The 18432-nt window shown below is 38.2% G+C and overlaps 1 pseudogene; it reads right to left on the reverse strand.

The window, feature by feature from the left end:
• Nucleotides 1-660: 660 nt before the first annotated feature.
• Nucleotides 661-18432, reverse strand: part of LOC113057287 (cAMP and cAMP-inhibited cGMP 3',5'-cyclic phosphodiesterase 10A-like) — a 34074-nt pseudogene continuing 16302 nt past the window's right edge.

Here is an 18432-nt window from a genome sequence, read left to right on the forward strand (position 1 = left end):
TCTTTTTAATGAATCAGTATATTCGGTTAACAAAACTTCTCTGGGGTGCGTTTCCCAAAACCATAGAGTTGCTAACTAAGTTAAAGTTAGCAACTTTGTTGGTTGCAATGCAACTTCCCATTTCCAACCAATTTGCTAAGGAACGATGGAGAGCTTGCACAAGTTTATGACAAGCTAAAATGGGGGTTTATAGTTTCTTTGCCAATAGATGGCGCGAGACGCACAAGATTCGGAATGGACTCTTCACTCCTTCAGCACTGCAGCAATGATCAGGAGTTTATCTCACAAACCGTGTCTCTTTACTCAAACATTTCTAACTCTCCTCTATTAGGAAGAAACGATTCACACTTGTGTCCCATACCAGAACAAGAGTCACAAAACTGACTGTTCATAACCATAACCTTTAAATGATATTTTATTAATTATCAATTTGAAACATTATATATATATATATACATATATATATATATATATATAGCAGGCTAATGTTTGTGTATTACTTACTATATATTAATTTTATTAGTTAATATAATTTCACATAGTGCTGTTTCCATTTTATGTGAAATATGAATATAGATGGCAGATAGAATGATTGCTTTCAACCTTTCCATGTAAAAAAATACAAAAATAAAATAAATTCACAGAATAAACATTACACAATTTGAATTCATCAGAAATATTTAATAAAAGTAATTACTGCTCGTACATTTAGAGTTGAGACATTTATCTCGGGCAACAGTATGCAGTTTCTCTAAATGACCATTTGCTTTATTTCCATAATGTACAATTTGTTCTGTACAAAGCAAAAATGCTAAACTTTGTATAAAAAATATAAGTTAATTTAAAATTGAACTCTAATTAACAAAATAACAATGGTAATAATCAATAATAATATAATAGGAGCAATAATATTAATAACAATAATAATAGTCTCTAAACATAGTGCATATGAGGGGAAAGACAACTGGTTGTGGATGATCTTGGTGATGGAGGTGAGCGGTGCTGAACAGAGCCTCTCAACTCTGACTCCGAAGAAGATGGGGGTTGGTAGCGTTACTCCAGAGCAAACACACACGCACACACACACACACACACACACACACACACACACACACATGCACTCGCATGCGCACGGGATCAGAAAGTGCATGACTGCCTTAGATAGCACCATTAGAATGTAGCTTACATCTCCAAACTCCAAGCACAACCACTGGAAGCCATGTTTAACATTCCCATATCCGATGGTGTACACACCTTTGGTACACTTAAAAACTAACAGGCATCTTGAAGCAGTTTGTGACAGTATTGATTACATTCACTCATCAGTCCTGCAGTATTTACAGAAGGCCATCAGTCAGTCACAGCTCCATCACTGTCTACATGGACTGCAGGCGCCTCTTACAGATACAAAGTAAATAAAGTTCAGCCATTTGAAACGAAGGCAGACATTTTTGTTGGGTCGCAACTTGAAATTTATCTTAGCCTGCTTTTGACAATATATTATGTAGAAGACATAAACCGTACTCTCCAGAAAGTGCAGTGGAATTGCCCCTTCACTAAGCTCCGCCTCATTGGTTACTGTTCTTTTCTCACACAACATTACAGAACATCCCATAGAAACTGGAGCGTAAAGCAATGAAGAAGTGTGACATTGCAAAGCATTATTCCTCGGCTGATTTTGTGTAAAGATTGTGTCTGAATTACACAAAAACAACCATCTTTGAAGACTTGTGAATCGTGTTGATTTGGGAGTGAGAGTTAGAAAAGTTTAATCCACAGTATGATGTTTTTAAGGTTTATTTAGATGTGGAAAAGGGAATTTAACGTGTTGATGTCTCTGTTGTCATTATTAGATATTTTTAAGTGCTGTGGAAACTGATTTCGATCCAATTCCTTTAAAAGATACCAAACATGCGAGATTCTCATAGACTTACATTAGAAAAGAGGAACAGTTTGTCTGGTTTCACGATGGATGCACCAGTTACTAAGATAAGATTGGTCAGATTGGTTTTTTTGTTGTTGTTGGGGCATTTTGAAGAGGGTTAGTCCACAGAGTTAAAGGGATAGGTCACCCAGAAGTGAAAATGTCCTCATTACTCCTTAATTAAACCAACAGGAAAAGTCAGAAATGTAATAAAATAATTAAAGTTTCATTTTGTTTTTCGCCAAACCTTATTATGTGCCCTTAAAACACATGGAAGATGCAGCACGGGTCACATGGAATTATTCCGTGATCTTTTTCTTTAAAGTTTGAAGTTGATCGCTATTCACTGCCATTATATGGATTAGCATGAGCAGGCATTTTATTATTATATGATAATTATTAAACCTTTGATTCCTTATTTTAAATGTCAATAGCGCTATGATCTTCAATGGGTTAAATTCATACCGGGTTGGAAGATACTGCGAGATCTCGGCGAGGAACACAGTGTGTGACTCCACTTGTGTGTGACTCCAGTACGATTCAGAGTCAAACTCATGCCGTCACAAAAGCTGTTTGCTCTGGAAGGACGCATTTTAGGGGATTCTTGTTTTCAACTCCACTCAGAATAGGCTGCATTTCTTCATTCAAGTACTGCAAAAATTTTTGCTCAAAATATTATATAAAACATCCATCAGACGTCAGGTTTATCGTGCCTCATTCACCTCAACTGCGACAAAACATTCTCTCTGTCTGTCTTAGAAAATAAATCCACTCAAGTAAGCTTTGCGTATTTTGACCACAGCAGGATAAAAAGTACCATTTTAAACTTAGTTACGAGTCCCCCAACCAGATCGTGACTCGGGTTGGTATTTAAGGCCTCTTCAAATGTAAGACCATGAAAGAAACTGAAAAATAATCAAATCAAATAATAATACTCTAAGCAAAAAGATGCTGAAGCAACCTCCTAAGGAAAAGTACTGCCGTTCTGCTGAAGTGGACTTGAGTCCCAGCCATCGACGAGGGAGCCCTGATGTCATTAGAGTGTACGCCTCCGTCACCCACTGAGGTAACATTATGTTTTGTTTATTTGTCTGAATGTATCCTTCCCCGCCTGCCCTCTGCGCTTCCTCCTGTCTCGGCAGGAAGTGGCACTGTCCACAGGAAGTCCAGTGTTCTGGCAGGGTGTAGGTGGTGCTGTGGGACAGGTGCCACAGATTCAGTTGTCCACTTTTACTGGTCCACTGTCTGATGTCTCGCTCAGCTCGGCCTCGTCAGTGGAAGCCCACGCAGAAGTGTCCTCTCCTTGCACGATTCGTTCCCATTGGGCCAGGTTTTCCCTGAAAACACAGAGAGCTCTTCACATTATCACAGCACAAACACAACAGTTGGTCTACAGCTTAAATGTGGCAAAATGATTACAAAAAAGTGACTAAAGTGAGAAGTAGCATGTTTTGCTTTCACGTTTTCACCTCTGAACATACATATATATATATATATATATATATATATATATATATATATATATTCTTTAACATAGCACAAAATTATTAGAAGAAATGTTTCTTGAGCAGCAAATCCGCATATTGGATTGAATTCTGAAGAATCATGTGACACTGATGAAGTAAGGATGCTGAGAATTCAGCTTTGCATCACAGGAATAAGCAGCAATTTAATACATATTAAACTAGATTGGTCAGTTGGTTAAATAAATGGATATAAGGTGAGGTAAGAGACTTTAAAAAATATATATATAATGATAATAATCTTACCAAACCCAGAACAGTTCAACCCAAATATTCATATGTGTGCAGCACATTTTCTGGAGAATGAGGACTGTTTCCTGAACACAATAATGTACATTATATGGAAAATATAAGTACAAAGTGGTCTGTTTGTTTTTTACCTTAAACCACATAAACACACTGCATTACACCAAATAGTAACGTCATATGACCCCTTTAAAAAGTAGCGTACGGTTATAAATATCTATGGCTATTAAAATATATTTCAATTATTTTTATTCAGAATTATTATTGCATTTCTCAGTTGTGCTCTGTTTGGTTATGAAGTATATGGTTAATGGTGATTTGATTAATGGTAACCGTTTTTAAATACTGAATATAATTCATGTAAAAAATGTAGACAAACTTGAATGAATTAGTTTCTTTTAAAATCTTACAAATGCATTTATGCTTAAAGTGCTCCTATTTTGGGGAATGAAAGGTTCATATTTTGGTTTTGGGAGTCCCCAACGACCGGTTGACATGCATGCAAGGGCAAAAAATACTTTCATTGTCTTATAATATGCATTTATTTTTACCTTATTTGCTCAACGACTCCCAAATGATTTGCTCAACTATACATTTTTCTGAACCCCTTCTTTGTGTGACGCTAATGTGCCATGATTGGTCCGATTGGTCTCATTTTAATTTAATCTTGCCTATAATGCCCATTAAAGACAGTAAAAGAAATGGACACAGCGACCCCACTGGAACTCAATTGAGACAAGTGAAGCCCATTTTTAGCGTTTTTTAGCACTTCCGTTTCAGACACGCAGACTCAAACTTAGCTTGATGACGTCAGCAACCTGTCTGACAGATGTAAATCCTATAGTAGCTGTGCGTGCAAACTGCCATCGTTAATCTTGCAGAGACGGCGAGCTTGAGCGGGGAGTTCTTTGGCGTGAGTGAGCAGGAGTAAGTATTCTGATTAATGATTTTGTATAGTATTTTAAAATGTAACGCCAGTACGCCATATTAAGTTAATTGCCTGCGAGCTTCTCCTCCTGTCTGTACGGTAATGCGACAGAGAGACGAGTGGTTATGATGCAATCGTTAGCCTATTTTTACAAAAAACTGTTTCTATGGGGCCATAATGTAACACTGAAGGTAATGGAGCCCTTTATACATTGTCGTGTATCTTTAGAAATAAATAATGGACAAACTGAGTCTTTAAACGCCTCAGATGTAAAGTTATTCGCTGTCAAAGTGACGCCAAAATGAATGGGAGTCAATGGGAATGCTAATGCAAGTGAAGTTCTGCTACAAGATGGCGGCACACGGCCGACTTCAACTTCCGGTCGACTTCCTTGCCGCCTGATAATGCCTGATAAAGCAGTGTTTGTGGACAGCATTACCAGGGAAACCGCTATTTTTACCACTCCAAAAGCAGCACCTAGTGGCAAAGAATGAATTGCATCAGACCAACGCAAAAAGACCATCAAGTATGCAAGCAATATGCTAAAGTTTCATGTTAACGTCAATACGTAACTGCTTGGGATTTGTTTTAAAAATGACTCGTTTCAATGATTCAGAGCCGACTCTTTCTTTTGAGAGACAATAACTTTATGCACAGTGCACTTTCAGATTTAAAACTTTGCATGATGTTTTCATTCACTTATAGCTCTGTTAACACTGCATGAAAGGTCATTTTCAAAAATCCATAATAGGGGAACTTTAAATGCTTAAAATCTTTCTAAAATTTCTTAATAATTCTCATACTTTGACCCAGACAGGAAGAAAGAAGGTGACAAAGTTAGAACTTTGTCAAATAATTTTTTTTTTGTCTAGGTCTGTCCTTTTTGTTCCATTTAAGTAGCATGCAGTCCAAAAACAGAGGGTGAAAATGGTTGACTATTAGACTCTCTCTTTCAATTAGTGATGTTGATGTCATTTATTGGTCCCTCTCTGATCTCACAATGACCAGGGCTCCGGAGCGTCTGGGCCGGCTGCCCACACATTCCACTTGGAAACCTGGTGCTGACGCAGTGGCACGGCTTTTCAAATGTGTTTGCATTCCCCACAGATCAAGGTCACAGAGGCTCTCAAGCATTCGACCAGTTTAGGGGCGCAGGGGGGAGAAGTTTAGACATGGACCCATCCTCACATCAGAGCTAACACAATGGCTACATAATGGAAGTCGGATAATGTGACAAGAGCAAAGCAGCGCAATTAACTCCAGTTTCAGAGCGGGAAAGAAAATTATGTATTGGATAAAGAATAGTAATGTGTGATAAACTTATTGAGCCTACAATAACGAAAGGGAATTATTCTGCTGCTTATTATTCAGAAACCAAACAGGAGCTTTTTGAACAGTGTTTGAAATGCAACTTTCATGCAACTGAAAGATGTCAAAAAACTTCTGATATAACAACATTACACTAGCTTTAAACATAAATATGCCATATATAATAGGGACTGATTCTCACTATTAACTAGTTGCTTATTATTAACAAGTTGGCTGTTTATTAGTACTTATAAAGCACATTTTCTGCATGACCATATTCTACATTCTTAATCCCAAACTCAACAACTACCTTTCTAACTGTTGATGAGCAGCAAATTAGGAGTTTATTAAGGCAAATGTCATAGTTTTGTCAATGTTTGTTAACAGTGAGAATTGGACCTTTACATAAAGTGTGACCAATAAAACCATACATAATCTTGTTTTTTTTTTTAATCTAGCATAGCATTAACCTGAATATGCCAGCAACATGCAGCTTTTACATTTTGTAATAATCTTAAAATAATTTCATTAAAAATCAATTAATGATTTAAAATGATATTCATCAGAACAAGCAACGCTTCCACTTAGTATTATTAGCCTGTAATGCACCATAGCCACTTGGCGCATTAATATAAAATTGAGGTTGATGAAGCTGATGTGCGGTCACAGTCTGCATATAGTGATTGTATCCATATTGAAGGCTCATCCAGAAATCTGTTTTATAATATTAGTTATACCAAGCAGATTTTGAAATCATAGTCAACGGGTTCAATTTGTTTAAATAAAGTGCTTATGATCATGAATAAAGATATGACAGCATTGGAGCATTGTGTTGAGCGTGTGACTGACCTGCAGGCTGTAAGCAGAGGACTGGAGGGAGGAAACAGCTCGGACAGGGTGGTGTAACAGGGAATAGCCACAGCATTGTAAAACCCCACCTGAGAACATGAGAAAAACTGGACTCAGATACTACTGAACATGGAAAGACATTTGAAAGCTTTTGCTCTCCAAGTAAATATAACCCCTAACCTAACGCTGCCTACCTATACCTAGGCAACTTTTAAGGCACACTTTTGAAGTGAAGGCATGGGATAGAAAAAGCAATGTTGGTAACACTTTAGTATAGGGTCCAATTCCCACTAATAACTAGTTGCTTATTAGCATGTCTATTATTAACATATTGGCTGTTTATTAGTGCTTATAAAGTACATATAATGCATGACATCCATAATCCTACCCAATACCCTAAACTTAACAACTACCTTATAAACTATCAATAATCTGCAAATTAGAAGTTAATTGAGGCAAAAATCATAGTTAATGGTTAGTTAATAGTGAGAATTGGACCCTAAAATAAAGTGTGACCGCAACGTTCTTCTAGGAGCTTGATAATGACAGAAAGTTCTGATTTACCTGTCCCTGGGGAACCTCATCCTTTTTATCTCTGTCCATCATAGGAATGGGCTGCATTCCAATCTTCTTCATTTCATCCCCCTATCATTAAAAACCAGATCAACAGTTTGACTGAATGTTCTTCAGAGATCTCGCCTGCAATTTGACATACAGCTCAAAACAATACAGGGACCTGTATGATGATTTACTTTATTACACAACATTGTTACAACAAAAAGATTCATGCTTGGCTTACAGTGATTAAAGCTTACCTCAGTCCAGAACTCTGCATAAATGTCATTGGCTGTGAGTCGTGTGACGGGCCACAGTTTGGTCACAGAGCAGAGATCACAGGCCGTCATCATCAGACCGATCACACGGTCCCTACGGTGGACAAATAATCAACCAGCAATTCATCAATGGGATCAGATCAGGCTGTGAGTTAATTACATTTACAAGGAATTATCTACATTAAGATCTATTGCTTTGCTTGAATGAAGTTGTAATATGTTTAAAAAATGGGTCATATAGCATTAACATAGCCCCCACACAATAAATGCTGGGACAGAACATTATGTTAGTCTCCTTTTCATTCACAGTTTGGTCCAATTTATCAAAAAAAATAATAAAATAATAATAATAAATAAATAATCTTATCTATCTACCTATCTATATATCTATAGTGAGAAATTAATACATAGAGTTTTTAATTTACTCTTATTTAATTTAATAGTGTCTAAATGCATTATGATAAAGAGATTTTTTGAAATGTGCTTAATTGAAAATAATTATTGAAAATAAACCTATTGAAAATGTCACAATTTAAAAAGCAACAACAAAACAATTAAATAGTAAAGAAAGAGGCAATGATATATATATATATATATATATATATATATATATATATATATATATATATATATATATATATATATATATATATATATTATTATTTATTTTTTTTAACTTGGATATATTTTATATGTAAATTTTTAAAGTGGCATAGCTACATTTTACATGTATAACAGAAAGTTATACATAATTAAAAACAGCTAATCCTAAACCAAAACTTTTACCCTATAGTAAGTACATGTAGTTAATTAATATTACTCAGTACTTCAAATACAATCTCACCTTCAAATAAAATGTAACAGTTTTTGAAAAAAATTCACTCAAGCAGTTAGAGTACTACTACAATTCAAACACAGCCTTTGACATTGTTTCGGTCGATCCCTGAAAACATCTCTTAAGTTGAGGTAAGATTTACAAGAGTTCTGTGATAAAGGAGGTGCACTATGACCTCTGACCTGTGAGCTCGGTTGTTCAGGTCCAGCGCCCCTGTGGCCAGCAGTTCGGCCAGCTGCTTGCGGTTGCCAAAGTACAAGGCGAGGTCTGTGGCGATGATGGCCTTCCTGATGATCTCCAGCACCTGCTCATACTCACTGGAAGTCAGGTTGGAGAAAATATTGTGCCCTTCCAGCTATGGGAAAAAAAGAGATCAATAAAAAAGCAAAAGCTCCTCTTATGGGGCGTCTGGCTCTGCTGGAGAGTTGCAGCAAAGCCGAAGGGGATTCCAAGCGATGGCTGACAACCAAGTTTGTTTAAGATTGGAAATTTCTTAAATATTGGAACGAGAAAAAAAAAAAACAGACCACAAATCTTTTTTTTTTTTTTTTTTTTTTTGCTCAACCTAATGCGAACTGCATTTAGCACAAATTTTGGGGGCATGTTTGCACTGATACCTGATTTATAAATAAATGGCACTACCACGTGAATGCTTCCTTGTATCTCAGCTTGTGTCAATATGACATTTAAAGACAATACCATGGTTTCTGCATGCAAGACACCAAAGGCAAAAACATTGTTTTTGGTCGATTTTATGTGGGCTGTTTGGCTTTTTAAAAACAGTTGTTTTGGATTAGTGGAAAGAAAACATCAAATATACAATTTTAAGTGTTTATTTCATTCATGTTATTATATTGCCATTATATATGTCATTATATTACACATCTTTAAATGACATTTTCTTAAAATGCAGCTTACTGCATTACAGCATTTGGTGAATGAAATTTACCATATATTCCTATCTCTGTATTTATCATTTTCTATATTTTGATATTAAGAATGGTCTTATAGTGTGGTTTGGTTTCGTCATAAATTATTCACCTGATTTCATAAAAAAAAAAAAAAAAAAAAAAAAAAAAACTTTTTTCAGGCTGTTGACATTATTTCTTGTTATTAATTTTTTTTTAAAGTAACTAGTAAAGTAACCCATGTTCAGATATATTGGGAATGAGGTGCAGACCCACTTCCTTTAGGCTGAAGCTTATTAATTTAACTTTTGGAGTAAAACAGCCTTTATATTTGCCACAAATATAACTTTTGGCTTTTTTGTTATTAAAAATAAATAAGCAAACCAAGATAAGATGACAAAGAGTAACGCAAAAACAATGTAATTCATTACTCTTAAAAGTAACTTTTCCAGCACTGGACTCTAATAGGCCAACAAAATGAACAATTAATTTTGGAACTGGCTTTATCAAGTCTTCGAATTTCTGTTCTTGGAATGTATGCAAATTACTGCATTTTTAATTAGATAGTGGCTTAATTACATATTTAAAGAAAACATTTAAGAAACCTTGCAATACAAAAATGTTTGCAATCCTTAACATAATCAGCATAATCAACTGGGTAAGTATAGTCATATCTTTTTTTTCCTTTCTTTTTTTTACATTATTCAACAACATTTAGCAAGGACTATAGCTTTAAAAATCAGACACTGAAATCATATATAAGATCAGTGCCCACAAGCTAATTTTATATCATAAGTGATATAGTCATTGTAGAATCTTAGGGAGTCTTTGCCCATGTTCGTGCCCCATAACAGGTGGGTGTATCTGACCACATTTAGCTTGTCTGAAACTATCGTACTGAGCTGGTGCAGTGTGTAGGAGCTTTACCTGCAGGATGGACACCGTCTGTGAAAAGTGATGCTGTTCCATGGTAGATGTGGAATACAGGGCAGCCAGCGGATGATCAAACTTCTGTAGATAACTGTTACTGTAGCCGCGGTGGTCCAGGTCATGACATAAGCAGGCAATCAGCAAGCCTTTCCTCTATTTGAGAAGACATAAGCAGGGAAATGGAGTTAAGTCACATCTTCTAACTACATTTTTCAGTGACACTAAAAGGACTGGTTCACACCAAGAATGATAACGACAAAGATAGCTATAATGTTAATGGCACACTTTATTTTAAGGTCCAATTCTCGTCATTAGCAAACCATTTTGTGGTAAGGTTAGTTCAAAAGGGGGTTTAAGGGGTAACAGTAAAATTATAGATGTAATTACAAAAATTAATTACATATATGATTACATGCCTAAAGAGAGCAGCCTGGAAAATGGAGCGCAGCTGGAGGAAAACAAAACTAGGGGTATTTGAATTGCTTGGCAGGAAAGTACGCTATCCTAAAAAAAAAAAACATTAAAAACGGCTAGATCTGATTACTTTTCATCTCTTTTAGAAGAAAGCAAACATAACCCCAGGTATTTATTCAATACAGTGGCTAAATTTACAAAAATAAAGAATCAACAGGTGTTGACCTTTCCCAACAGCACAGCAGTACTGCCTTTATGAACTACTTTAATTCCAAGATTGATACTATTAGAGATAAAATTGTAACCATTCAGCCGTCAGCTATGGTATCTCATCAGACATTGCAATATAGATCCCCTGAGGAACAATTCTACTCATTCTCTACTATAGGAGAGGAAGGATTGTATAATCTTGTTAAATCATCTAAACCAACCTCTTTTAGGACCCTCTTTTAGGAATTTCATCTAAGTTCCTAAAAGTGGTGCTTCCAGAAGTCATAGAAACCATACATATCAGCACAGTTCTGTCAACATTGCACTCACTACACATTTTAAAATCTCGCTTATTACTAATAAAGCCCTGAGTGGTTTAGCGCCTCAGTATTTGAACAAGCTTTTGTTGCATTATAGTCCTCCACATCCTCTGCATTCTCAAAACTCTGGCAATTTGATAATACCTAGAATTTCAAAATAAACTGCGGGCAGCAGATCTGTTTCCTATTTAGCGCCACAACTCTGAAATAAAATACCTAACATTGTTTGGGAGGCAGACACACTCTAAAGACCCAAATCCTTAACCTTTCTTATAACACACTAACACATTTCTAATATTCAAATCTGTTAAAGGATTTTTAGGCTGCATTAATTATGACAACCGGAACTCGTAAATACAGTACTTTCAATAACATACAATGTTCTTGCGACATTGTTAGTAGCACTTTATTTTACAGACCTGTTCCTCGTGTACATACTATGTACTTATTATAGTAATTACAATAACTATGTAATAACTAGGTACTAACCCTGAACCTACACCTAAACCTAACCCTACCCCATGTAGTTACCTTGTATTACCAGAACTTTCTTAGATAAATACACTGTAAGTACTTAGTACACGTACTGTAAAATAAAGTGCAACCCTTATATTAATCTGTTTCTTTCTTATTCTGAGGTCACTGTAGTCACCAAATCCAGTCTGTATCCAGATTGTAACTACAGTCACCCGAATTCAGTACGTATCCAGCCCAGACGGTGGATCAGCACCTAGAGATGACCTCCACAGCAATGAATGTCAGCGGAGACCAGGATAACTAGATGAGTCTCAGAGACATATCCCCACTGAAAGACCTTGTATGCTAGACAGCCACCTGGACGAGACCACAGGAACCAGATGAGTCTTTTGCACAATGTGACTGCTGCAGCCTGGAATTGAACTGCTGGTTTTGTCTGGCCAGAGGAGAACTGCCCCCTGATTAGTTGGGAATACTTAATATCCAGCGATATTGTCGACTTGATTGCACAGATACTATTTAAACTGAACTGAGTTGGATGATGACGTCACTGAATTCAATGATGAACTGCCTTTAACTGAAAACTGAGTGTTTACTATTTTCATTTTGCATTATTGGCATACTATTTTCCTATTTCATACTGTAAAGTGCTTTGACAAAATCTGTACTATTAAAAGCACTATATATATATATTTATAGTTTTTATGCAGGTATTTATTTAAATATGACTTAAAGTAAAGTGAGTGATTTCTGAGAGACTAGCAATAGCAACCTAGCCTTGAAAGCATAAGATCCCACCCTTCCTGCAAATCACTCTCCAAAGCCATGCCTTAGCTGAAGACTTATTTGAAATAAATCACTTTTGTAAGTCTACTTCAAATGCTAATGTGAGAATGACACTGACCTCAAGCTCAGTGAAGATCCCAGTGGTCTTTTGAAGGATGGCATACATGCAGTGTGCCACTGTCACAGCATGTTTCCAGTTGTGATATGGAACTCGTCTGTAATTTTTCCGCACTGACATAGTGAAGCGACACAGTTTCTCCTGCTCAAAGCTTTAATAACACAAAGAAAGTGTTATTGTACATGACTGTACATGAGTGTTTCTTCATCTATGGGCAGAATACAAATGATTGATTTTTTTTATTGAACCAATATATTTAATCTTATTGTTATATGAAGGTTGTTTATTTTTATTTCTTAAATGCCTTTAATGTATGTATTTTATTGTTAAACCCCGGTCCCAGACCTAGTTCTTAAATGAAAATCATTATAAAATATAAATAATTACATCATCATTAATCATAGTTTAAGTAATTTAATTAGATACACAAATTATTTAAATATATTTTATGCAAATGATTACCCTGTCATTTTAATTTAGCCTAAATAAAGATTTTAGTTATTTTACAAAAATTATGCAAAATGTAAAAATCATCATAGGGTACATATGTAACCATGGTTCCCTGGGAAGGGAATGACTTAACTGCATCCTCTAGAGGTCATTATGGGTGAACAAATAAAGAAGTGAAGTCTGCACACTGAGAACTTTATGGGTGAATACCTTCAGCATGAACGGTGCCTGAATCATACATCTAAATACGACAATAACATTGGATTGCGACAGCCTGTGATGTCATTACCCAGTACGACAACAATATAAAAGTGGGCCGGGAGACACGTCATCCACTTCTTCATCTGAAGCTTGCATCTAAAGCATGGCAAGGAATCTAAAGGATGCAGTGTCTCGTTGCCGTCTCAGGGAACCATGGTTACATATGTAACCTGAGACATTCTCTTTCGAGGAAACTTTGAACTGTGTCCTCTTGAGGTTGCTATGGGGAATTGTATGCCCATGCTGCAATGCTGCGCATGCCAGAAACCACCACAAGCATTAAGTACCAACTCTACCTAAGTACCACTAAGTACCAACTCTGTTCAGTTGCTTTGACATAATCTGTATTAAGTCTGTGTTAAAACCGCTATATAAATAAAGGTAACTTGACATGAGTTGTCCCTAGGGTAGGGTGTCAGTAACATTATCATCTTGACGGCTGTCAGTGACATTATCCCCTCCGACCAAAAGGAAGGAGCGTGCTGATAGATAACCCTCTAGTGTGAGTGAAGCACTGCTGAGCTCACCAAGAGAACAGCTTAATAGGGAGGCAGAATCCTGACATGCTACCCAGTGGATCTCACAGAGCAAAGGATTCGACTCTTCAGTTAGAGGGACTCAGTTGCTCAAAAGGGAGCAGCGTCGTCACAAAAGACCCTCCACGGTGAGGGAAGCACAGCTAGCTAGACCAAATAAGCAACCTGCCATGGAGGCAGAAGGTAGACCAACAACCTGGCACAGCTGCTGACTGGAGCTCTCTGGAGTGGAGGCCCAACTCTCAAAGTAGGAGAGGAACTTCAGACACTCGATTTTGGAGCGGCATGCTCATGGGTAATCCTTTATGGTGAGGGGAGCACTGCTAAGCTCACTCAATCAAGGAGTGCCATGCTTGATGCGTCCGCAAGATCGCTTGGGTGCCTGCTCCAAATATGATGTCAGCGCAGTGTTAGTGGAAGTTTGCTTTGAGTGTGCTTGACATCATTTAACATGGCATTGTACAGAACATTTATTTTTTACTTTTGGCACAGCTCCGCTCCCAAAGATGCATGTGAAAGGAAACCGCAGATGCTCAATTGGGAGCGGTGTGCTCGATGGTAACACTCTAAGTGAGGGAGCACAGCTAAGCTCAAACAAAAAAAGCGAGAGCAGCTTAACAGGAATGCAGAGAGAGGCCTTACAACCAGAGGCTGCCACTCAATGGGGCTCTAAAAGGAACACTCAAAAGAGGGGAGCACTGCTAGGCTCGGCCAAGAGAGGGCAAACTATCAGGGGGGCAGCAAGTGGCCAAACCACCTGATGTCGCTGCCACGGACCTCAAAGAGCAGAGGGCTCAACCCTTAACAAAAAAGAGGAACCCAGCTCGACTAAGGTGATCATTAGCACAGGGCAAAGTACCTAGCTCTCAAGAATAGAGAGGAGGACTCACGTAATCCACCCAGGACTGGTGAGCTCATAGAAGACCCTCCTGCAGTATGGGGAGTATGAACATGTCCAGGGAGCAGATGATCGCAGATGGGACATCAGAAATGGGATCCAGCTTAGAAAGGGATCACACATTCCAACAGGGAACAACAGGGTCCCAGCATAGAGGCAACTAACCAAGGAGGCAACAGGACTGGCCTTACACTCAGTAGAGAGTATGAATCTCACTTGACCAGGCCTACAGAGAACCTGTAGAGGCAACAAGACCCAACAACCCATTCACGCCTACTGCTACTGCTACTGCTTCTCAGAGCTGAGGCACTTAGGAATGGTTTCTGCAGATACACATTTCACTTGTACCTTAGGGAATGCAGTGTACTCAGGTCCACTTTGCAAAGGGGCAATTCACTGGTTCATCCATAAGGGCATTGTGAGAGGGAAGCCCCATGGGCCTGACCACCTTAAGCCACTCAACGCCTCAGTGGCGAGGAGCTCTAGCTCAGAGAATGTGCATGATGGTCAAGAGGATGACTCAAACCACTTTCTGGAAGTAGACACCCAGCCCAGACATCAAGGAGCAAGTCATGAAGAATTATACTCAAGAGAAAAAACATTCATGGCTCCCGTGCATGACTCAAACTCACAGCTATCATCTGAAGGTAAAGTCCAAAGAGCACTTGGGACTGGACTATCAGTAAGGTAGTTCTATGGGACATAGAAACTAACCAAAAACATCATAGGTCCAGCATGAGAGACTGTAGTGTAAGCACAGGAGGCACCTACCTAACCTCAATCAGGTGGAGGAGCTTCAGGGTAATTAATGGGAGGAAGATGAGAGCAGATGTTAAAACAGGGAGGGAGGTGAGAAAATGCTCAGGTTTAAACCTGATAACACCTCCCTCAAATCTTGCCTGTAACCCTTTGGTACCCGAAGATGGGGGATGGGGCGCGAGTCATGACACTAGTCTTCTGTACCCACCTCTGACCCTTAGATAGAGACAGGCCAGGACCCTTAATTTTGTTTGGGCTCAGACCTGGACATTCGAGGAATGAAGTATTTAAAGGCAGCCAAGCATCTTGGCTTGCTTAAACCTCTCGACCACCATCCTGATATCCACCAGGTTCACCCATACAGTAGATCCCTCTCCATAACCACCATGGCCACCATAGATTTGCCAATTGCAGTGGCGGCCTGCTTAGTGGCAAAGACAGGAAGATCTGTGGTGCGACGCAACTTGCTGCTGCTGCGTAAGCCATGCTATAAAAAAAAGTTGAATCTTTAAGGGGTTTGGACTGCAGGGAGGGAGCCTCAAGATAAGATGTTAAACCCACAAAGAGATGGCTGGCTAGCGTTTCTTTTATAGGGGGCATCTTCTCATAACCGTTCTCAAGCATCCCCTAAATGTTGGAATAACTAGTATGCTGAAACCTATAAATGGGATAAATATGGAGTTTTCCAAGCCTTCTCAATCTCCACATGCAGGACAAGAAGAAATGGAAGGCTCACTTGAGCTGGAGGGCTATGATCAGAAAGATAAATCTCATCGAGGTGGCCTCAAAGCACAACTTTTTAACCAGCTTCCACAGCATGTCAAGCCTCACCATGGCATGTTCCACAACCTCAAGCAGCTCAGTGTATGCGGTATGCTCAGTCTCAATGTCTTCATCCTCATCCGACATCTCTTGCTCTCCTGGCTTGGCGCCAGCAGAGCATTAGCCACTGGATCAGACGATGTAAGAGAAGAAGCATCGTCATCCAGCAGCTCACTCTCACCCATAACTCACGAGCGCAAAATGGAAAGACCATCTCTTAACTCATCAGCCAGATGCACCTGCAAATCACACATGCTTATTTTCATCCGTGCCTCAGCAGCAGCGGGTAATGAAACCACGGGGAGCTGATGGCTGGCCCTCTTTCCTCGAAAAGAGAGACATATGAGAAAAAATGCTCACAACGCACACAGATTGCCCTCTCGAGGACATTCCACACGTTTTCTTCACCCAAACAAAAAACACAAAGATTGTGTGTCTCATCAGGTGTCAAATAATGATGACACAGATCCACACACTTCTTCAATGCCTTACTAAAGCTCACCATGTTCTAAAGAGGAAAGACTTGCTCTTACTGGAATGTACGCTTCTAACAAAACAGCAGAGAAGAAGAAGAAGAGGATGATGTGTTATCCTGGTGCCCTTTTATACTTTGGTCATGCTGGGTAATGATGTCATAGGCTGTCGCTGGCCAGTGTTATTGTCGTGTTTAGATGTATATTTCAGGCACCAGTCACTCTGAAGGCATTCCCCCATAGCGATCTCTAGAGGACTCAGTTCAAATTCCCTTGGAAGAGAACTGCTTTGATTGTTTGCATGTAGGATAACATACAGTACTGTCTATCAATTTAGCCTTAGCATTTCCTCCACTGCTATTTTTTACTACACATTTGTTTCTCTTCCTGGTTCAAGGATACGTTGTGAAAAAAACACAAAGAGCTCTTAGAAATCGATATTTTCTTACCTGGTCTTTCCACATGAATTGTGAACCATGTATACAACTATTGCTGGCCACAGTTCCTCAAAAGGAGCAATGTCAAAGTGAAACCTTAGACAGAAATATGACAGTTTGTTTGCAATTCAAATCTGCACAAGTGAAATATGAGCCAAAAAACGTGATCAGTACATCCTGATTACAACTGCACTCCTGTGTCATGTTCACTTATCCAAAAATAATATCAAACCAATGTGCATGCTTAGTTTTTATGGATCATAAAAAATTATAGTAAAATCTGGTATTAAAACCATCACATCTACGAAAAAAATAAAAATAAATAAATAAAAACTCAATAAGCAACATGAGGCAGTGTGTATTATTATTTTTTTTTTACTTTTAAAAACAAGTATTTCATTTACCTAACCTGTAATAAGAGAAATAATGCTGTTAGTACCTCTTTCACAGCCATTCAGAGTGGCTTGTCCACTCAGATTTTAGATTTGCAAAATTAAATAAGTAACAGTATTGCTGAAAGCCATTATGTAACAGTGATCTTTGATGCATGAGACTGTTAACTCACAGTTCGATCTCTTTATATATGGCTTAAGGGAGGGAGAGCTGTGTGAGGGTCTTCCACTCCTCTGATGTGCAGATGCTGTGGTACGAAAGCTTCTCCATCGTCACCCGGTAAATGCACTCTGAATGTCTTATCCGGTGATACATCTGAACACAAACACACATAAACCCCATGTGTCTACGCAGATGCAAAATATATATGCAAAATAGTCTAGATCTATCTATCTATTTATCTATCTATCAGCTATGGTTATTTAGCATTAACAATTCATGTTAGCAGATCATTTCAAGAACCATAAAGTGGTAATAATAATTAAAGTTTATTCTTTCTTAAGTCTACCTCATATAAATCTGTAAAAGATTAAATAAATCACTGGCAAAATGTGAGGAGTAAATTCTGTCTAAATATAAATCCCATCAGTGGATGGCAGCAGAGCACTCGTGGTCTTTTAAATATTAACATTCCTCAATAATTTTAAAAGCCACTATGTGAGGAGACTCATATGTAATCATTGTTGCCAGATTGGGTTGACGTATTCAACCCAAAAGCTCCAAAATCTTCCCTCTGCCCAGAAAACAAACCTAAAACATTAACATTGCTTTGTGTGTGTGTGTGTGTTTATTTT

Source organism: Carassius auratus, chromosome 38, assembly GCF_003368295.1.
Source record: "Carassius auratus strain Wakin chromosome 38, ASM336829v1, whole genome shotgun sequence".
Lineage (NCBI taxonomy): Eukaryota > Metazoa > Chordata > Actinopteri > Cypriniformes > Cyprinidae > Carassius > Carassius auratus.